Here is a 17816-nt window from a genome sequence, read left to right as displayed (position 1 = left end):
AATGTATTTATTATAGAATGTGGGATGAAAATATGGTGCTTAGGTGCAATACTTTTGTGCTTGGTAGACTATAAATCGTTTTATTATTGTTTTTTTATTTTTTTGGGGGGGGATTTTTATAACTTTTTATTATAGAATGTGGAAAGAAAATATGATGCTTGGGTGCAGTACTTCTGTGCTTGGTGCCCTATAAACTGTTTTATTATTGTTTTCTTTATTTTTGGTGGGGGGGGATTTTTATAACTTTTTAGTATAGAATGTGGGATGGAAATATGGTTCTTGGGTGCAATACTTTTGTGCTTCATGCATTATACACTGTTTTATTATAAGCGAAAACGAAGGGGCGGGTTGACATTGACTACTCCAAATAGATTACCATGTAACACCAGTGGTAATTGAGGACTGTCTTGATACCCAGAAATTAGACAAAATAGGTTAAAAAGAATTACATAAATTTTATTCAGGGAAATTGATTTGTATTCGTATTAGCATCACCTGTCAAAAATTAGGCTACTCATAATAATAAAAACAAATGAATTCCCCTGAGCTAGACTTCCCAAATTTGCGGCTTGATCAGATTGACTGATGTATCCAATTGACATTACTGTGTTTTTCTTGCTTTTTACGTTTCATTTTATGTTCTCTTGATCTCCTGCAGATTATCAATCACTATGTATGGTGAGATCCGTCTTTAATATTTTGCTAATTTTACGCAATTATTGTTTTGGTTACTGTATTAAAGTTTTGTTTAAAATTTGTTTTCAAAAAGGGCCGTTACCTATTAGCGTGGCCGACCACTAAAAAATCCCCTTATGTGACCTTAGGGCATAAGGAGTTCTTCTCCTAGGGATGGACATGCGCCTCTCCAGCAGAACGGACCTTCCTCCCCCTCTGAGGGGAGGATCTGTCTGTGCTCGGGGCCCATGGGGTTTCCATGGGAACCAAAAGCTGGTGCGCGCAGTCACTCTTTGACGTATGATGACGATCGCCGGGTTGGAGGCTTTAAAAAGGTGTCTATCAGACTACCTGATCCTAGAGCTACCTTATAGTGATGCCCTCTGTGTTCTCACTGTTGGCTGAGGGTGGGGAATTTTACTAATTCTTATGCTATTATGTTTTATAGGCTTGACCTTACCAGCAATATTTTTGTCAGTAATGGCTTTTTACCTGACTCCCAGTAAATTAAAAACAAATAACTATTCATTGCGTTGCTGTGTGGTATTTCAATCCCCGGGTTACATTTTTATATTAGCAATGAACTCCTATTAGGGTAGGTACTTCCGCATGTGCTTCCCCCCCCCCACCACTCAATTAATGATCTGACTCTTTCTTTTTTTACTATTCGTGATTCTCTTATCTCTCGCCTCCACTCACTTCCTCCCCCCTTGTGCTCCATTCCCATCCCTTCCCTTTTTCCAATCTCCCTTCTTCCCTCCCCCCCCCCCCCAGCCTCCTTCCCTCCCTCCCCCCTCCTCTCCCTTATTCCTTTCTTTCTCCCTCCTTTTCCCTCTTTTTTCTCGTTCCTTTTCTGCATCGTTCCCCCTTTTCCTTTCCTTTTCCTTTCCTCCCCCCCCTTTCCCCCCCCCCCCTTTTCCCTGTTCCCCCCTTTTTTCCTTTGTCTCTCCCACTGGAGATCCTTCCCTTTATCAGCCTACCCTAAATGATGTGATGGTTTTAGCTATATGTTCACCACTTGTGTTGGTGAATATAATATCATAGCTATATTTACATACTTTCCTTTTCTAATTTGTTATCTACAGCCTACTCTTTTTAGTTTGCCTCCCGTGTCCGCCCCGGGGGGGTGGCAAACCCTTGCGAGGGCATCACCCGTGCCTATTTTGTAGGCTTCCTTTGGGGACTTTGGTGGTAAGCCGTGTTACTACTATTCTTGTCACTACTGTAAATTTACTCCATGTTTGTAACTTTGTAAGACTACAGTGTGTTCTATTGTAGTAAGTTAATTTTGTATAACTATAACTATGCGACTGTATTTACTCGTAGAGGACACCATCAACTTGGGCATAAGCTTCTATATCTCTGGCTCCGTCGAATGGGGGGCAGGGCACTACTTTATTGTTTGCTGTTTGTTTATGCTAAGATGGTATAAACCTGTATAATAGTTGTTCATCAATAATTCTTTTAACAAATCAATTTCCCTGAATAAAATGTATGTAATTCTTTTGAACCTATTTTGTCAAATTTCTGGTTATCAAGACAGTCCTCAATTACCACTGATGTTACATGGTAATCTATTTGGAGTAGTCCATGTCAACCTGCCCCTTCTTTTTCGCTTCAAATGAATGAGGATGAGGATACCATTTTATATATCCAAGTTTCAATATTTATAAGGCTTTATACTGTTTTGTTATAGTTTATATTTTAATAAAGAAAATAAAGGTGCAGCAGATTTTTTTCTTTACTGCTGATGCTGCTAAAAAGAACTAAAATAAAATAAATGTAAAAAAAAAAAATAAGAAAGGCCCAAAAACACAAACAGTGGTGATACAGAAGGAAGACGACCCGCGACTCAGTAGAAGGAACAGCAATATTGAAGACATCGTTTTTTTGCTGCTGCTGGAAAAAAAAATCAAAAAGCCCAAAAAACAAAAAAAAGGAACCACTGCTGTCGCAGAAAGAGGAACACCTGCAATGCAGAAAAGTATAGCACTTCTTTGCTGATGGAAAAGGAATAACACCTGTGACACAGAAGGGGAAGTACTAATAATGCAGCAACAGAACCTTATACTAAAAAATTGTATACTCACCTTTCCGTAATCTTCCTTTCCTGTCGCATCTTCATGGCAGCATACACTCTGGGTTGTGACTCTGCCTCCACAGCCTGATTGGACCACATAGTTATAAGTTGGCGAGATGGCCCCCGCCCCAGTAGTTCTCTTTGTATATTAGACATGTGCGATTCGTCTCGTATGAATCTCAAATTCGTACGAATTTCTCAAAATTCGTACGTTCGGGAGGATCCGAAATACAAATTGCTGTGCGTCCAAATTCTGTACGGAATACGAACTTTTGTTTACGAATTCCGGATCTCAGTCATTATGCTTATTATGACTTGCAGAAGACTTCTGTGATAGAAGTCAATGTAAATTGCCTGAAGACATCAGTGAAGGACTTTCATCCTCTCTGCGCAGGCTGCCAAGAAAAGAACAAAATGATACAATGTTTCTTCTTCAATGGGCTGAACTCCGTGTGTAGAAGTTTTCAGTTTAACCATTTAAAGACTAAATCTTTTCTGACACTTGTTGCTTACAAGTAAAAATCCAGTATTTTCTGCTAGAAAATCACTCAGAAGCCCCAAAAATTATATATATATTTTTAGCAGACACCCTAGGGAATAAAATAGCGGTTGTTGCAATATTTAATGTGACGCGGTATTTGCGCAGAGGTCTTTCAAACGCAAGTTAGCCCTTTATCACGGTGCTGGTGTCATTGCTGTATGTCACGCTGCTGATGTCAGTGCTCTCTATAACGGTGCAGGTGTCATTGCTGTATGTCACGCTGCTAATGTCACTGCTCCCTAGAGGTCCACCGAAAAACGAAAGGGCTAACTTGCGTTTGAAAGACCGCTGCGCAAATACCGCGTCACATAAAATATTGCAACAACCGCTATTTTATTCTCTAGGGTCTCTGCTAAAATATATATATATATAATTTTTGGGGCTTCTGAGTGATTTTCTAGCAGAAAATACTGGATTTTTACTTGTAAGCAACAAGTGTCAGAAAAGATTTAGTCTTTAAATGATTAAACTGAGAACTTCTACACACGGAGTTAAGCCCATTGAAGAAGAAACATTGTATCATTTTGTTCTTTTCTTGGCAGCCTGCCCAGAGAGGATGAAAATCCTTCACTGATGTCTTCAGGCAACTTACATTGACTTCTATCACAGAAGTCTTCTGCAAGTCATAATAAGCATAATGAGCAATGTTTTAGCCTTTAAATTCATCGTAACGAACGTTCGTACACGTTAACGACAATTCGTATTTCGTACGAAACAGAACGGAATTGCGGACACGAAATACGAAGTACGAATTAATTTTATTACGAATCGAAACGGAACAGAACGAAACAATTTTATTGACGGCGCCCATGTCTACTGTATATATGAATCACCTCAGAAGGGTGGGTCATTGTATGCTGCCATGAAGATGCGTCAGGAAAGGAAAATTACGGAAAGGGGAGTATACAACTTTCCAGTTTCCTGTCACATCATGGCAGCATACACTCTGGGGAATAACTCGCAGACTGGGTGGGAATGCAAGAAAAACAAGTTAATAGTGATGGACCAACTTCCGACGGGACGTTTCGCGAATGCGAACGTTGCCAAAAGTTCACAAACCGCAAAGTATTGACTTTAATGGCAGGCGAATCTTAAAAACCTACAGGTCATATTTTCAGCCACAAAATACTTACTAGCTGTGCACACATAGTCCCACCACATGGACACTGACATAATGAAAGTATTAAGTGAATCTGGGATCGACAACAACAAGCATTCTTTTTTTATCTGTGAAATTTTGACAATTCAGGAGCGCATGAAGGCCATGGAGGAGAGGCAAGGTCAGGGCAGGCTATGAAGGAGGTGGAGGAGATGATCAGTGCCACAGTCAGGGCAGCGCAGGCCTGTTCCAGTGTCCCAGTGTGCCAACCTGTGCTTGAGCCCCTCCCTCTGCCCGGCCCTTACCCCCACCTATGCAGGGCTCCACTGCGGTGGTCTGGAGGTGCCAGTCCAGTGCTGATCCTCAGCCATGGTGCTGGCACTGCCTGCTGATTGGCTTCTCCGCTGCTATCTCCCTCACTGTCTGAAACCAGCACCGTGATAGAGACTGAGCACTGACACCAGCACCGTGATAGAGAGCACTGACACCAGCACCGAGATAGAGAGCACTGACACCAGCACCGAGATAGAGATCACTGACACCAGCACCGAGATAGAGAGCACTGACACCAGCACCGATATAGAGAGCACTGGCACCAGCACCGAGATAGAGAGCACTGACACCAGCACCGATATAGAGAGCACTGGCACCAGCACCGAGATAGAGAGCACTGACACCACACCAGCACCGTGATAGAGAGCACTGACACCAGCACCGTGATAGAGAGCACTGACACCAGCACCGAGATAGAGAGCACTTTTTTTTTTGATGGATTTCAATATGTATGTTTAATCTATAGAGGCCGGATCCATTCTGATATAACGTATGTTACAGCCGGCTCTGTAGTGCGTTTACTACTATATATTTTTTGTTTATTCTAAAGTTTATTCCCATGTGATCAGGAGAGGGTACCCTCTTTTTGGTCTAGGTATACTCTTTCTTATTTTCTTGTATATCATTTGTTTATTATTAGGGTGGTTCACTTATATCACCTCTGGAGAGTGTTTACTTATTTGCACATTTATAAGACGCACTTGGCACTTTATGATCAATTCACTGTTTTTTGGCTTTGCACTCAATTGAAGCAGTTGTGTTTCCGTGGAGGTTTTCAATTGACTCTGTAGTGCGTTTACTTTTTTTTTTTTCTGCACTTTATCAAATCTTTTAAGAGACTGTTTTAGTTACTTACCTTTGTTCACTTGATTTTCATTTATTTGGATTCTATCACCTCTGTGGCGTGTTTATTTTATTTTATTTAATGTAGCACTTTGCACTTTTTGATACCATTCAGTAGACATTTATAGATATATATTTTTATATTACACTATTGATTTATATAACTAGGCATTATACTTATCACCCTCGGAGGGTTATTTATTATAGGGACAGCGCAATACCAACATATCTTTAGTGAGATAGAGAGCACTGACACCACACCAGCACCATGATAGAGAGCACTCACACCAGCACCATGATAGAGAGCATTGACACCAGCACTGTGATAGAGAGCATTGACGCCAGCGCCGCGATAGAGAGCACTGAGACCACACCAGCACTGAGATAGAGAGCACTGACACCACACCAACACCGTGATAGAGCGCACTGACACCAGCACCATGATAGAGAGCACTGACACCACACCAGCATAGTGATAGAGAGCACTGACACCAGCACCGTGATAGAGAGCACTGACACCAGCACCATGATAGAGAGCATTGACACCAGCACCGTGATAGAGAGCACTGAGACCGCACCAGCACTGAGATAGAGATCACTGACACCACAGCAGCACCGTGATAGAGAGCACTGACACCAGCACCATGATAGAGAGCACTGAGACCACACCAGCACCGTGATAGAGAGCACTGACACCACACCAGCACTGTGCTAGAGAGAACTGACACCAGCACCGTGATAGAGAGCACTGACACCACACCAGCACCGTGATAGAGAGCACTGACACCAGCACCGTGATAGAGAACATTGACACCAGCACCGTGATAGAGAGCACTGAGACCACACCAGCACTGAGATAGAGATCACTGACACCACACCAGCACCATGATAGAGAGCACTGGGACCACACCAGCACCGTGATAGAGAGCACTGACACCAGCACCATAATAGAGAGCACTGACACCAGCACCATGATAGAGAGCACTGAGACCACACCATCACTGTGATAGAGAGCCCTGACACCACACCAGCACCGTGATCGAGAGCACTGACACCAGCACCATGATAGAGGGCACTGACACCAGCACCATGATAGAGAGCACTGAGACCACACCAGCACTGTGATAGAGAGCCCTGATACCACACCAGCACTGTGATAGAGAGCACTGACACCAGCACGAGATAGAGAGCACTGACACCACACCAGGACTGTGATAGAGAGCACTGACACCAGCACCGTGATAGAGAGCACTGACACCAGCACCGAGATAGAGAGTACTGACACCAGCACCGAGATAGAGAGCACTGACACTACACCAGAAAAGAAAGTATATTATACGTGTACACCTATACCAGTCCTTAAAAGGACCTTTGTGGACCTGTTATATTCTTAATATCTAAATTTTAATTGGCTTTATTATACTTTATTCAGGATAATAATATTCCCATACTTTCATACTGTGTGAATGGAAAAACCTTTGAGTCAATTAATTCTGTGTTATGGCTTGCATAGCTGGAAAAGTAAATATTTAAAACCTGTCAGGATTTTGATGAATATTGTATATTTTATATATACTTTCAAGGGCTATGTAAAGTGATATTGTTTATGTAAACTTATCTAGTTCAATATATATATGTTTTTAGAAGGTCTTTCATATGTAAGAAGAGACCATATTTGTATTAGACAGAAACCCCCTCTCATATCTATTTCCTGCCAGTTCATTAGAAGCTAGAATTGCATTTTAAGTAGTAACACATGTTAGCTCTATAACAACCACCCTTAGCCCCCACCTCTGTGGAGGAGGAGTTATCTTTCGGGCGGGAGATTAGAGCCTGGGTAATATAATGAGTGATGGGAGGAGGGGGGCTGCTCTTGAATTTTACACACAGAAGGACACATGTCTTGCACACAGGCTGTCAGCATACAAAGGGCTATTCTGCCATTTTAGGTTTGAAATAACCTTATTTTTAAGATACAAATGATTAACATTGTACTATTTTTGTAAGCATCCTTTTGTATTTAAATGTGTACAAATAAATACACATTTTTGAATTACGCTGACTCAGATCTAATTAAGGAAATTCGTCTCACAAGAATTGATTGATTTCAACATAAGACTTTGAAATATCATTATTTCATAATATTTCATATTTCATATATAACAATTGGCGAGCTACAACCAGTTCAATCATAAGTCGGAAGTTTTTTTTTTCTAAACTTCATCCTTTGATCAGAGGGGAATGAATTGATGAACAGAGATTAAACTTCGCAAAGATTGAAAAAGAACCTAGAAGAAAAATCGATCGATTGATTGTGAAAGACCGGAGAATTTCCAGCGGAAAAAACTGACGAGTTTTTTATTTGGTGAGTAGAAACGTAATTATGGAATTTGTAGCTGTTTTAGCTGATGAAAGTACATTAGAATTTAAAGGTTTATCGAAACAGGTCTCTGATGTTGTTTTATGGAAATTAATGTATGATCAATGCTTTCAGGCAAATGCTGACATTGAGAAGGATAGATTCTCATTAGTTAAAACAAAGAAAAAAGTACGTAATATAATGAAACTTGTTAAAAGTTATAATGATATGGTGTTTGATATGCCAGGAAAACAAAGTCAAAGTATAACTGAAAATGTACTTTTTGAATCTAGTTGTTCAAGTTGTGAGACTTTTTGTACATATATTGAAAATTTAGAGAATGCAATAGAAATTGCAGCAGAGCAGGAGAAGAAATATACTGAACAATTATTGACTGAAAAAATTGAATTGGAACATAGAATTGATGCATTATTGCAATCTCTGAAAGAAAATGAAAATCAAATTGTTTTCTTGACCCAGGAAAAATTTGAACATGAAAATATTCTAAATATACTTAAGACCCAATTACTGCAAGCTGAGGTTTTTGCACATGTTCAGTGCTCAAGGATGGAGGATGGTGAACATGTTACAAAGGCAGATGTGAACGTCATATCCTGTAAAGAGTCAAATGTTAATATTTCCTCAGACAATGAGAGTGGGAAGTCAGTTGACTTCAATAATACTGATATTAAGCAGAAATGTAGATTTTCATCGCCATATGCTCAGAGGAAAGTCTATAAAAAGTTGAATAATAATAATACACAAAAGAGGTTGTATTATCCGAAAATTTTGCCCAGGCGTCAAGAAGTTTATTCTGTACGTTGGCACAGTAATCTGAGGTATAGAGGTCATAATAAGCAAATTCATTTTTCTTCTAAGAACCAAAGACAAAGATTGCAAACTGAAAATAGTCCATTAAGACAGGAAAGGTTTAATTATGTAGCATATAACACTCTGAAAACAGTCAGCAGTCCTTAAATTAACTGCAGATATGGTAAGAATTTTCTGGTTGACGTTTAATGGCTATGAATAAGGATTGATTTGAGTTTAAAAAGATTTGGTTTTGACGTTTGGAATATTATTGAGGACTTTGATATAATTTTAATATTTTCAAGGATAATCTATTGGATTATTATTTTTTATCAATGTGTCATTGTCATGAGTATTAAGTTTTATTTTTGTTTTGTTCAAGCTGAACATTGAAAGGGTTGTATTCAGTCAGCATGGTACTCAGAGAGACAGAGATGATGCGATACATGCCATAGGCGGAGCTAAAGCTTCAGAACAGACAGGAAATGTTATCAGGATTTAGGGAAAAAGGTTCTGAGTCACCTCCAACATTAAAATATGTGACTTCACTTTTAATAGATGAAAGTGGAAGGCCATGGTTACATGGTTTATTAAATGGTAAGAATACTAAATGGTTAATAGATTTAGGATCTGAACTCAGTTTAACTAAAAACAAATTATCTGTGAATATTGATTTTCCAAAATATAATTTAATTGATTTCAATGGAAAAGAAAATACAGTTGCAGTTAAAGTTTCTGATGTGATTCTCGAAATTCCCGGAATTTTAAAAACAAATATAGACATATGGTGTTGCCAAAATACAGAGAATATTTTAGGCATGGATGTGATTAGTAAATTAGATTGGATTATTGATTTAAGTAATTCTACTATATGGAAAGATTCATCTAGTCCCAAATCTATGTTAATAGATTCCTCAAAGTACAGTAACGTTGGAAGTATTTGTACAGCAGTCGCTGACATGTCTTCAGATTTTAATTGGCCACACACAGGAACCAATCTCGAATTGGAACAATCAGTTAGAGCACATAAAAGTCTTTGGAGTCAGACCAAAATGGATACAGGTTTGTTTAAAGATATTGAGATAGTATTGACAAGGAAGAGAAGTAAGGTTCATTAGTGATTTATAGTGATAGTTCATATGTTGTACGTTATCTATGTAGAGGTTTTGTGGATTCATCCAATAAGACTCTTGTGCAGAAAGAGATATTAGAAGTAGTTTTTGACCTTGCAGAGAGTAATCCTCTTGCATATGCTATTGTAAAAATTCCATCACATAAAAAGATAGTGAGTTATCTGTAGGTAACAGAACAGCAGAATTCATTGGCAAAGGAAGCAGCTTTTGCATGGAGAGTTAGTAATTCAACCTGGAATGGTATCTATTAATGTTGTGAAAAAAATGGACACACAGATTCCTTTAATTTCAGAGGGAAAAAAGGTCACAATCTTTTTTATCCTCATAGGGTGCCACAGAGTTATTATTTGGGTCATTAGACCATAAGTTTGTGTCATGACAAAAAAGGATTTTCGTGTTTTTATATAAATCACAACACCTTCAGGTGGGATTCACTAATGATGATGCTTTAACTATTGTTTAGAGGTTGAATAATCATGTTTTTCTAGTTTGGGATATATCAGCAAACTTCAGTTGTGACAGAGGATGTGTAATATCAGAGAATAGAACAGAGATTTCATGTATGATAACATTCACAGTTTGTAGGTATTATTGTGAGGATGTATCGGATAATTAAATCTAGGATTGATAAAGGTTGTTGGACAAAGGAAATATTTGGGTTGATGTTGTTCCAGTTATTTTTAATGGATGTAAGAAGCACAATTTCTGATGCTACAAAGTATTCTCCTTTTGAGTTTAAAAGAAAAAGTAAAATGGCGTTTGTATTGCCTCGTGTCATAATTGGTTGAAGAAAATGTATACAAAATGGTTCCTCCTCATATTTCTAAGTTTGAAAAAGAAAGTTAATTCATGATAAAAAGTGTCTTTGTTAGTTAAAAATATAAGTTTTTATATTACAATGTTTCTTGATTAAGAGAATAAGAAATAATTTGTATATATATATTGATAAGGTAAAAAGGTTTGTGTATATTTAAAATGTTTTTTTACAAAGGGTTATTCATAGCAACCCTTAGGAATTTAGAATGAGACACCCATTGTTTTAGAAAGGTGGGAGGGAAAATACTCATTCTGTGGAACGATATAGCCCAGCGGAACTTTTAAGCTAGTCTTAAAAAGAAAAAAGGTGGGAGTTGGTGTTTAGGAGTAGAATTTTGTAACAAGAGAGGAGACAGTCAATTACTGGAGTACACACATTCCAGTGGAAGTTTCATTCCAGTACACATAAGACATATATTTATATATCATGAAGGATTGTTATTAAATCCACGCACATATCGGATTTAATCTTCATTGTAAGAATAATCTATTTTTTGATATTTTACAATTGATATTGTTTTTTGTAACATTTTGTTATTTTGTTGTTAAAACAAAATTATCTTTTATATAAGATAAGCGGTCTATTAAGTAGACCAGGAACAGAAAGGTTTATCTAAGATAAAATTAGATATTGTTGACACAAGTCTAAGACAAGAAAAGATAAAAGAGATGGTGACACGTCACAGAGTTTCAGGAGTTGAAACATGGAAAAGTAATTGGGAAAGTCTATGGACATTTTGGGATGTTCAAGGGGTACAAATACTTTCTTAGTTCAGTGAAACAAGTATGCAGAAAGAAAAATGTGGGTATAACAAATTTTATATTCCAAGATAATGATGCTGCTTTTATTTTTTCAGGAATTAAAAATAAAAATCAAACCTGAAGAAAGTGCGTATTCCAAAAGAAAAAGATGTCAGCACAACAAATGAAAAGTTTTAAAGAGAGAAAGTGTATCATCACTACAGGATGCATCTTTTCCCTAGTGACAATTTTATTTGTGATAAGATATATCAAGAACTGCTCAAGTTATATAAAGACTAACAGGAATGAAGAATTACACAACAAAGATCATATGTTATTCAGAAATAAGAGAGATGTAGACATTGATATCAATGCAGATGAACTGAAAAATAAGAACATTGATATCATTACAAAGGACAAAAATGATAGAGTTATTGATATTAGTGCATATGATAAAAATCATAATTTTAGAGATGTTGATATTAATACAGCAGAAGATTTGTATGGATTTTTATGTATTGGTGATGGATATCGTTGTTGTTTACAATTGTATTTCATTCACAGCAATGATATTGACATCAAAGTTAAAATAGAATCCAAAACAAAGTTTGTTAAAATGCAGGGATCTTATAGACTAAATAACAAAACCGGAACTTTTGAGTGTAACATATTGTTGAGGAGTTTCTGGTCTATATTTTTAAAGGGTAATGAGTCAACAATTTGGTCTGGAGATGTTACTAATATTATGACAAGATCTGGGAAAATACTTTATTCCTTTGATCAATTTTATTATCTTTTTCAAAGTTTTGTAAAGATATTAAATCCAAAATATTTAAACATCATTGGAGATGAAAAAGGAGATGTTGTAAGAACATGGGATTTTAAAGTTATAAGAAAATTTACTGAAATAAGGGTCAAAATCGATATCTTTATAGTTGATAAGATTGTTCCAGAAATTAATATTTTCCCACAATCTTTGAAAATTATGGAAGATAAAGATAATTTGCATTTGATATGTGATACAAAAATATCTTTACCTCAAAATTCATTGTTGACTTGGAAAAGGAATGGTGAGTTTTTGGGTAGTTTTCTTTATAGTTCAACTATCATAATTCATAAAGGAATTTTTGGTAGTGTGAATTGGATCAATAATACATTTGTTTATCAACAAATGAGAGTATCTTTGAATGATACTGGTATATATGAATGTTGCATATCAATAGAAAATTATCCGGTGAAATGTGCAAAGGCAAGTGTTGTTGTTATGTCTCCAAGGAAAACTCCATGTGTCAATAAGAAAAGTTTCTCTGCAAGCCCTTTTCAGATTAACCATTTCCAATCCAGAACTCTTTTGAGAGAGGGAAAGTTTGTCATTGTTTTGTGGAACTTTAATGTTTCAGAATGGAAAATTTCTACAAGGTTTCCACAATGTCAAGGACATCTGGTTAATATGGAATTGGGTATTGAGAGATGGTTTGGAATTAATAATAGAAATTATAACAGGAATAAGCGTGGTATTGTTGAAGGTATTTTAGGAGGGATTGGCACAATCGGGAGTATAACAAATAGTATGGATATTAGTACTTTAAAGTCTGATCTAGAAACCGCTGGTTTAGTGGGAAGTAATGGTTTTAAAATACAAAGACATTTAAATCAGATTTTAGAAAATATGGTAATTAAAACTGCTAATATAATGGGTCCATCTATTTTACATCTTCAAAATATTACTCTTGATCTGATGAGAAGTGAACAACATTCTCATATAGCCAGAGCATGTTTAGAAATTCAAACGGAATATTCCACTAATTTTAAAATAATTGCGCAAGCATTTCAGAGTGGAATAACTCCTCTTGGCATTTTACAGTATTTGCCCAAAGAATATTTATATGCGATAAATCATACAGATTTATGGGTAAATAAATGGATAGGATGCAAGCAGGACATATGTTATAGTTCTTCTATGATTCCAATAGCCGGAAAAGAACAAATTTTGGTTCCAATCACTGTTTTGGGATTACCTGTCAGTAATACACAATTATTATACTATAAATTACAGTATACAGATTTTGTATTTAACAATGAAAATTCTGAATTAGAACAATTGGATTTGTCATCATGTTTACAATTCCAGTCTAAAATTATATGTTTACCTAATCAAGATAAAAGCATATTTCATTCTTGTTATCATAATCATACATTATGTTCAGCAAGAATTGAAAATAAAATTAATTCTGAATTAGTTACTCGTGTAGATAAAAAGAAGGTTTGTTTTCAAATTATGTCAGATACAGAAAGGGTTAAAACTTTTTTCTCTTCTTGTACAAATACAGAAAACCTAAATCAAGGGTTGTATTGTATAGAAGGAGATATTGTTGCAATAAGTATTGATGGGTTGAGAACAAATTTAACAAATATGTTTATGAAAAATATTAGCGCTCTACCTACACAGTATAATATTTCCCAAATAGATGAATTTCCATGGGAAAAATGGGCAAATATAATTCAAAAGGATCAAGGTTTATTAATAGCTTTGGCTAAGGAATTGCAGAATGCAGAAGTATTGTTTAAACATGAACAAGGTAATTTGCAAGAAATATCACATCAATGGTCAGAATTTTCAGGAAGTAATTGGTGGAAAAGATTTAGTAATAGTGTATCCATGTGGGGAAAAACTTCGATAACTTCAGCAGCAGGAAATATTTTATCACATCCTATTGTAATTATTTTTATTATTATCATGTTATTCCTTATATTCCAGTTATGTTTAATGTTTAGAATGAAAAAATTATATAATCGAATTAGAAGTGATATTAAGAAAGGAGATGATTTGTTACAAAGTAAATTAAAGAGGAAAATTGGGTTTTGAAGGTATGAATTCAGTTTTGCATGACAAAACATTTGGAATTATTGAATCAAAGTTTGTTTGAATGTGACATGAATGATGATGGATGAATTTTTAATCTGAAAAATATGATTAGTATTCATATTTCAGAGGGGAATGTTATATTCTTAATATCTAAATTTTAATTGGCTTTATTATACTTTATTCAGGATAATAATATTCCCATACTTTCATACTGTGTGAATGGAAAAACCTTTGAGTCAATTAATTCTGTGTTATGGCTTGCATAGCTGGAAAAGTAAATATTTAAAACCTGTCAGGATTTTGATGAATATTGTATATTTTATATATACTTTCAAGGGCTATGTAAAGTGATATTGTTTATGTAAACTTATCTAGTTCAATATATATATGTTTTTAGAAGGTCTTTCATATGTAAGAAGAGACCATATTTGTATTAGACAGAAACCCCCTCTCATATCTATTTCCTGCCAGTTCATTAGAAGCTAGAATTGCATTTTAAGTAGTAACACATGTTAGCTCTATAACAACCACCCTTAGCCCCCACCTCTGTGGAGGAGGAGTTATCTTTCGGGCGGGAGATTAGAGCCTGGGTAATATAATGAGTGATGGGAGGAGGGGGGCTGCTCTTGAATTTTACACACAGAAGGACACATGTCTTGCACACAGGCTGTCAGCATACAAAGGGCTATTCTGCCATTTTAGGTTTGAAATAACCTTATTTTTAAGATACAAATGATTAACATTGTACTATTTTTGTAAGCATCCTTTTGTATTTAAATGTGTACAAATAAATACACATTTTTGAATTACGCTGACTCAGATCTAATTAAGGAAATTCGTCTCACAAGAATTGATTGATTTCAACATAAGACTTTGAAATTAGTGATGGACGAACTTCCGACGGGACGTTTCGCGAACGCGAAACGCGAACGGGCACAAACGTTCGCGAAAACGACCGTTCGCCGCGGGCTCCATTGACTTCAATGGGAGGCGAATTTCGCAAACCTTTAGGTCGAATTTGCGGCCACGGGGTAATTATTAGGGGGTAGCACGTAGTCCCACCACCTGGACAATAGCATAATACATGTATGAGGTGAATTTGGGATCGATAACTACAAGCATTTTTTTTTTATTTGGGAAATTGTTCTGACAATTCAGGACTATGGAGCTAATGAAGGCAATGGAGGAGAGGGAAGGTCAGGGACCAGGGTAGGCAAACAAGAGGGTGCAGGAGATACAGAGCACTGACAGCAGCACCGTAATACAGAGCACTGACATCAGCACCGTGACATACAGCGCTGACAGCAGCTCCGTGACATACAGCGCTGACAGCAGCTCCGTGACATACAGCGCTGACAGCAGCTCCGTGACATACAGCGCTGACAGCAGCTCCGTGACATACAGCGCTGACAGCAGCTCCGTGACATACAGCGCTGACAGCAGCACCGTGACATACAGCGCTGACAGCAGCTCCGTGACATACAGCGCTGACAGCAGCTCCGTGACATACAGCGCTGACAGCAGCTCCGTGACATACAGCACTGACAGCAGCTCCGTGACATACAGCGCTGACAGCAGCTCCGTGACATACAGCGCTGACAGCAGCACCGTGACATACAGCGCTGACAGCAGCTCCGTGACATACAGCGCTGACAGCAGCTCCGTGACATACAGCGCTGACAGCAGCTCCGTGACATACAGCACTGACAGCAGCTCCGTGACATACAGCGCTGACAGCAGCTCCGTGACATACAGCGCTGACAGCAGCACCGTGACATACAGCGCTGACAGCAGCTCCGTGACATACAGCGCTGACAGCAGCTCCGTGACATACAGCGCTGACAGCAGCTCCGTGACATACAGCGCTGACAGCAGCTCCGTGACATACAGCGCTGACAGCAGCTCCGTGACATACAGCGCTGACAGCAGCTCCGTGACATACAGCGCTGACAGCAGCTCCGTGACATACAGCGCTGACAGCAGCACCGTAAGCAGCCCCAGGAGGAAGTCAGCACAGCACAGGGATGGTGTGATCCCCTCATAATAAGAACCCCCAGGAGGAAGTCAGCACAGCACAGGGATGGTGGGAGCCCCTCATAATAAGAACACCCAGGAGGAAGTCAGCACAGCACAGGGATGGTGGGAACCCCTCATAATAAGCAGCCCCAGTAGAAATATGACACCGCTCAACCTCTTCAAAGAGGAGGGTAGGGGCATATAGTACGGTGTGCTTTTTTGGGTCAGGGAAGTGAGCCAAATGAATTAAGAAGGTCTGTGTGCTTGATTCCAAAAATTGTTTATAGACATATACATGGTCTACTGATCACATGTGTTGAATTCCTCCGAGATCCATGCCTCATTCATTTTTAGAAATGTGAGGTAGTTAACACTGTGGTGAGCTAGGCGAGTACGCTTATCGGTCACAATCCCCCCTGCTGCGCTGAACGTCCTTTCGGACAGGACACTGGATGAGGGGCAAGCCAACAGTTCGATTGCAAATTGGGCAAGCTCTGGCCAGAGGTCAAGCCTGCCCACCCAGTAGTCTAGGGGTTCATCACTCCTCAGAGCGTCCACATCGGCCGTTAACCCAATGTAGTCGGACACCTGACGGTCTAGGCGTTCCCTGATGCTGGATCCGGATGACACCTGTCGATGGGTCGGCTGAAAGAATGACCTCATATCCGAAGTCACCAACACATCTTCAAACCGGCCTCTTCTTGCAGGCGCTGTTGGATTGGTACCCGCAAATCCTTCTCTGGGAGTGGGAATTGCTCCTCTGCCAGCGCACGCAAAAGCAGAATGCAGCATTTCTCGAAGCAAGGCCTGGAAGTGCTGCATTCTGACAGCCCTCTGCGACGGCGGTAACATTTCCGCCATTTTGTGTTTGTACCGGGGGTCTAAGTACGTTGCCACCCAGTACTGGTCCTTGACCCTCATGCTTTTTATACGGGGGTCCCTATTAAAACACTGGAGCATGAAGGCCCCCATTTGCACTAAAGTGGAAGCGGTGTGGTGGCCTGGCTCCTGCTCATCATCCAGGATAATGTCGTCCTCTTCATTCTCCTCTCCCCATCCTCGCACAACAGGGATCCCAGAAAGGTTTAAAGCATGCTCTTCTTGCTCCTGCTCATCCGCACCGGCACCATCCTCCTCTGACTCCTCATCAGACTCCTGTTGTTGACTTGTCTCAGATAGAGTAGCCCCCCCTGGGAATTCATCCAGCATTGCGACTTCCTCATCTTCCCGCTCCTGCTCCTCCACAGCCTGATCAATGACACGACGCAATGCACGCTCCAGAAAGAAGGCATAAGGTACCATGTCACTGATGGCGCCATGGCTGCGACTGACCAGTTTGGTGATCTCCTCAAATGGCCGCAGAAGTCTGCATGTGTCGCGCATGAGCAGCCACTGGCGCGGTGAAAAAAAACCCAGCTCCCCAGAACCGTTTCTTTCGCAGAGTTCATACAGGTAGACGTTAACTGCACGTTTCTGCTGGAGCAGCCTATCAAGCATATAGAAG

General features: G+C 38.8%; 1 long non-coding RNA gene across 1 annotated transcript; it reads left to right on the top strand.

The window, feature by feature from the left end:
* Positions 1 to 6958: 6958 nt before the first annotated feature.
* LOC143996753 (uncharacterized) lies at positions 6959 to 15105 on the top strand. The gene is made up of 2 exons (XR_013277593.1): positions 6959 to 7936; positions 11547 to 15105. It is a non-coding gene; the product is annotated as an uncharacterized LOC143996753 (long non-coding RNA).
* The last annotated feature ends 2711 nt before the right edge of the window (positions 15106 to 17816 follow it).

The sequence above is a fragment of the Lithobates pipiens genome, unplaced genomic scaffold, assembly GCF_037356315.1.
Source record: "Lithobates pipiens isolate NorthernLeopardFrog02 unplaced genomic scaffold, aLitPip1_a1.2 Scaffold_19, whole genome shotgun sequence".
In the NCBI taxonomy this organism is placed as follows: domain Eukaryota; kingdom Metazoa; phylum Chordata; class Amphibia; order Anura; family Ranidae; genus Lithobates; species Lithobates pipiens.
Note: the sequence above shows the minus strand (reverse complement) of the source record. Positions and strands in the feature narration are given on the sequence as shown.